The sequence below is a fragment of the Muntiacus reevesi genome, chromosome 3 (assembly GCF_963930625.1).
Source record: "Muntiacus reevesi chromosome 3, mMunRee1.1, whole genome shotgun sequence".
NCBI lineage: Eukaryota > Metazoa > Chordata > Mammalia > Artiodactyla > Cervidae > Muntiacus > Muntiacus reevesi.
The window spans coordinates 163,866,769-163,872,621 of NC_089251.1; the positions used below are offsets into that span (position 1 = coordinate 163,866,769).

The following is a 5,853-nucleotide window of genomic DNA, read 5'->3' on the forward strand; positions in this document are numbered from 1 at the left end:
CCTTGGAGAAGAGAATGGCTACTCACTGCAGTATTCTTGCCTAGAGAATCCCATGGACAGAGGAGCCTGGTGGGCTACAGTCATTGGGGTTGCAAAGAGTCAGGCACGACTGAGTGACTAACGCTTTCAATTTTTTCACATCAAGTAATTAATCTCTGGAAATATCTTGATGATTAAACTAGTCTTTATCATTTTTTTTCAAAATCATTTTCTCATTCAAAGTCTCAACTATCCTACTCATGATGAAATGCAAATTAAGGACTTCCCTGATGGTCCAGCAGCTAAGAATCTGCCTGCCAGTGCAGGGGACACAGGTTCCATCCCTGCTCTGGGACGATTCCACATGCTGAGGGGTCATTAAGCTTTTGTACCACAACTACTGAGCCCACACTCTAGAGCCCGCGAACCGCAGTTACTGACCCTAGGGCTTGTGCTCCATAGCAAGAGGAACCACTGGAATGAGAAACCCCTGCACACCACAATGAGGAGTAGCCCCCACTAGCGGCGACTGGAGAAACCTATGCCCAGCAATGAAGAACCACTGCAGCCAAAAACAAACAAATAAATATTAAAAAGAAAATGAAGATCCCCCATGCTGCTAATTTCCAAATTCACACACACATCCTGACTTCTCCCCTCAGACCCAGACTTGCAGATTCAAGAGTTTCCTTGATCGCTCCATAGGTGAAACTCAAGGGCATCTCAAGTTGAACATGCTCCAAATACAGCTACTGATTTTTTCTCCAAACCTGATCCTTCTCTTGACTTTTCCATCTCATGAATGGCCACACCATCTTCCTAGTTTTGTCATCTGAAATACTAGAAGACAGTCCTGATGGCTCTCTTGCTCTCACTCTCCATAAGTCTTGTGGGTAGATTTACAAAATCGTCCCTCGTTTCCCCCATTCATTGTCCAAGCATTGCAGCAAACTTTCTCCTATCTGGACACTGCAGGAGCCCTGAAGAGCCCCTCACTTCTTCCTGTGCCCCTGCCCACTGTGTCCCCCTTAAAGGTAATTGAAATCCCAACCCCTGGAAATTTTAAATGTGCCCTTATTTAGAAATAGGATCTTTGCAGTTGCAATCAAGTGAAAATGAAATCATTAGGGTTAGCCCTAATCCTATCTGGCTGGCGTCCTTGTGAGCAGAAGAGACATGGAAACACACACACAGGGAAGACGGCCACGTGAGGATGGAGGCAGAGACTGTGATGATGCTGCCATGAACCCAGGACTGATACTGACTCAGTTCTTGGCTTTCCCCGGTCAATAGAAATTGATCAGAGGTGGTGGCTCAGTGGTAAAGAACCCACCTGCCCGTGCAGGAGACCCAGGTTCAATCCCTGGTCCAGGAAGATCCCTTGGAGAAGGAAATGGCAACTCACTCCAGTAATCTTGCCTGGGAAATCCTTATGGACAGAGGAATCTGGTGGGCTACCGTTCATGGGGTCTCAAAGAATCGGACATGGCTTAGTGACTAAACAACAACAACAAGAGGCCAGACAAGAAATTTAGGCTCTCTTTCTGGTGGTGGAGTCTGGAGAAGACACACAGAAATGACACCTCACAAGGGGAAAGAAAAGAAGGAACAGGTCATCAGCCTCAGCCCTCAGGTGGCTGAAGGAGAAAATGTATTTGGTGTGTGCTACACCTTTGCATGCTTCAGTGACAATTTTGTCCATGTCACTGATATTTTTGGCAAGGAAACCATCTGTCGTGTAACTGGTGGGATGAAGGGATGACCGAGATGGGTCTTTGCCATATGCTGCCACGTTGGCTGCCCAAGGTGTAGCCCTGAGATGCAAGGAGCTGGGCATCACTGCCCTTCATGTCAAACTCTGGGCCACAGGAGGAAATAGGACCAAGACTCCTGGACCAGGGGTCCAGGCCCACTCAGGGGTGGAGGTTGGGAGGATAGAGGATGTTACGCCCAATCCCTCCGACGGCACCTGTGAGAAGGGGGGTCACCGAGGTCACTATCTGTGAACTGGACACCTCAAGTTATTGTTGTCTGTTAATAAATTGCCTTGATGTTAAAAAAAGAAAAAAATTCAGGCCAGGATTTATTGGGGCTCCTGCGCTGGCTGCAAGAGGGCGCAAAAACAAGTAACAGGCTTCCTTGTTCCCTCCCCTGGGATGGGGGAGGGCAAGCTTACTCCTTTATATTGTGCTTTATATAGGGTGAGGGTAGGGGTGTGTTTAGGGTCAGGCTGGAGGGGTGGCCTAGGTGGTCTGCCCACCCCTTTGTGGTGTTGAGTGCAGGGGGCATGTGTGGTACCCTGCTTTTGCTCCCAACACCCAGTTTTGTGCTCCCAGCTCCTCAGAAATGGCAGCTGGACTTTTTGGTAACTTTTGGTCCAGAATTTGCCCTAACTGGGCATGCATACAGTTATTTTTAGTCCCTTATAGTTTCTTTGTATTCTGTAGTTAGAGGAGAGGTGTGTCCAGGTGCAAGCTTTGCAGCACTGCAGCAAAGGGGCCCAGGTCCCAGTCTGTCTCTGGACCCCCTGGGACCACCAGGAGCTGGAAGAGGCAAGGAAGCCTCCCCCGCTTGAGACTTTGGAGGGAACAAGACCTCTCAACTCCTTGATTTTGCCCTTCTGGCCTCCAGAACTGGGAGACAATAGATTTCTGTTGTTTTAACCCTCCCTACCTCCCCTCAGTTTGTGGGGCTTCATTACAGCATCCTGTAGAAACGAATACAGACCCTATAACCGCTGTTTTTGCACAACGGCCAGAGGGACTTTTGCAACTTCTTTCTGATCGTGCCCTTTCTCGGCATAAAAACCTACTGATTTTCCTCTGAATTTAGAATGTAACTCAAGCTCTCTTCCAGGCCTAGTGAGACCTTACGCATCAGGGCCTGATGGTTTCTGGGCTCACCTCCTCCTCCCCTCCCCCTCCCCCCCCCGCCCCGTTCCTCCTGTTTGTATCTGGAACATGTTTTTCTGGCTCTTTCCATTCGCTGGGCCCATGGCTCTGAGGGATGAGCTGGAGTCACCAACCTCGCCCTGAGTATTGCCCCGTTTCATTTCCTCCAGATCCCGCATCCCAGTGTGGCATCTCTGTTCTAGTTCGTCACTGGTCCCCATCCCTCCGTGGTGAAGGTCGTGAGGTCTGAGCTTGGCTGTGCTGTAAAGTTCTGGGTCAGGAAAAGTGCTGGGTGTGGCTAGGAGCTTCACATATATTTGGTGAGTGGATGTATGATATATGCAAACGTAAGATGTGTTTTGCTTGAAGCTTGATTTCCGGTAAATAAAAATACACTTTCTATTTATTGGGCTTCCCTGGTGGCTCAGAGGGTAAAGTGTCTGCCTGCAATGCGGGAGACCAGGATTCGATCCCTGGGTTGGGAAGATCCCCTGGAGAAGGAAATGGCAACCCACTCCAAGTATTCTTGCCTGGAGAATCCCATGGATGGAGGAGCCTTGTAGGCTACAGTCCACGGGGTTGCAAAGAGTCGGACACAACAGAGCTACTTCACTTTCTTTCTTTCTTTTTCTATTTACTGAATGCTTTCTTTTTGGCTGCGCTGGGTCTTCATTGCAGCGCATATGCTGGCTTTCTCTAGTTGCAACACGTGGGCTTAGTTGCCCCTCAGCATGTGGGACCTTAGTTCCCTGCCCAGGGATTGAACCCATGTTTCCTGCATTGGAAGGCAGATCCTTAACGATTGGACCACCAGGGAAGTCCATGTATTTACTGAATTCATCAACATTTTCTTAAGTGCATTTGCATAAGTGCAATGCACACTTTTCCTCAATTAATCTCCCTTGTTTCTTAATCTAGAAAGAGCAGTCGAGCCTCAGCCAAACAGAGGCCCAGAGAGTCTCGACATGCGTGACGACTGAGCAGTCACCTGTCGGCATGAAACCAGAGCGTCTTGGCCTGCATGAGGCTCTTCTCACCCTTCTCAAGGGTCATCCTGTGTGACTCCAAGGTGAACTGCTGCTCCATCAAGCCATCGTGACAAAGTGCAATGGTTGGTGCATCTAGGTGATGGGGTAGGGGTAGTCATTGTGGCATTCTGTCGTCTTACTCTAGGTTTGAAAATTTTCAAAATAAAAAGTTGGGAGAAAAAGAAATCACAGAAAATGCTGCTTGATTTCAAATTGCCTTTAGAAAAACTCTGTGTTGTAAGATTGAAGGACAAACAGCCTGATTGGATCAGAAAATTGACTGAAAAATATCTGGAAAAAAATATAATACTCCATTATATCTGCAGTATAATGGATCTGATGACCAATATGTCTATTTTATGTATTTTTAAGATCAGTCAGGGGCTTCCCTGGTGGCTCAGTGGTAAAGAATCCGCCTGCAATGCAGGAGATGCAGGAGACCTGGGTTCTATCCCTGGGTCGGGAATATCCCCTGGAGGAGGGCATAGCAACCCACTCCAGGATTCTTGCCTGGGGAATCCCATGGACAGAGAAGCCTGGTGGGCTACAGTCCATAGGGTCACAAAGAGTGAGACATGACTGAAGCGACTGAGCATACACAGGCAAGGTCAGTCAGGCCTTTGCAACAAATCAGGGCAAAATTAGCATGCCACGGTAGGTCTTATTTCTGCGGTGGAATCTCAAGTTGTAGTTCTCATGGATGAATGGCGTTCTATGCTGTCCCCCAGGGACCCTAATCCATCAGAGCCTTTCATAGAAGGACCAGCTTCTGGGGGACTTCAGGTGTGTTTCTAGCTGCTTCTGGAACTGTGTCAGCTGACTCAAGACCTGTGGGTCAGGACTTCTCTGTTTGTGTTTAAGCTCTGTCCCACTTTCAGAAAGCTATCAGGCCTTTGATTCTCTTTGGAGAACTGAAACGAAGAGTCAACTTCTAGAATGCTGCTGTGGAATACAGCAAAAACAGTTCTAAGAGGTAAGTTAATCAGACTTGTGGTTGCCAAGGGAATGGGAGAGGAAGAGGGTTGGATTGGGAGTTTGGGGGTTAGCAGATGCAAACTATTATATACGGGATGGATAAACAACAAGGTCCTACTGTATACCACAGGGAACTTGCGTCAATATCCTGTGATAAACCACAAAGTAAAAGATTATAAAAGAGAATGTATATATGTGTATAACTGAATCATGTTGCAGGACAGCAGAAATTAACACAACATTGTAAATCAACTATACTTCAATAAAGTAAATCTAAAAAATAAAAGGAAGAGGAAATTCATCAGGAAAAAAGAAAAATCTCCAATAACAACCTAATGCTATACCTCAAGAGACTAGAAAAGGAAGAATGAAGTCCAAAGTTAGTCAATGGAAGGAAACAACAAAGGTTACACCAGAAATCAGTGACACAGAGAACTAAAAAGACAAAATGAAACCAAGAGCTGGTTCTTTGAAAAGATAAACAAAATCGACAAATCTTTAGCTAGAATCATCCAGAATTTTCTTAAGTGTGGTAAGAATTAACAAAGTTTCTCTTGGAAGATGTGAAATGATCTAAAAAGTAAGCAATGCATCAATAATGGAAGGATATGACAGCAGTTGCTCAAAAAGATTGATACTCATTCTTCTTAAGGACTTTCTGGGGCAAATATGATAGCTGGTCTTTTGTCCTAGTAGACTAAACAAAAAGAGAGATACAAAAAACATTTACATAAGCTATAACAGGGAGAGCTGAGGTTCGAAGTTATTATTTTGGGTTTTGCACATTGAATCACTTGATGAATTGGTTTGATTCTGTCCATCATCTCTTAATGGTAGACAGTTTTTCTAAAGAGTGACAGGATGGGGTCAGCCAGGCTGGGGGAGTCACTGTCCTGGTGGTCTCTGGGGTGCAGGGGAATAAGCAGAACTAAAATACATGGTATTCACAGTATAACTTGACCCTTCACATTTGCCTGAGT

General features: G+C 46.2%; 1 pseudogene; it reads left to right on the forward strand.

Moving 5' to 3' along the window:
* The first annotated feature begins 1,543 nt into the window (after positions 1 to 1,543).
* On the forward strand, positions 1,544 to 1,985 carry LOC136163294 (small ribosomal subunit protein uS11-like; annotated as a pseudogene).
* The last annotated feature ends 3,868 nt before the right edge of the window (positions 1,986 to 5,853 follow it).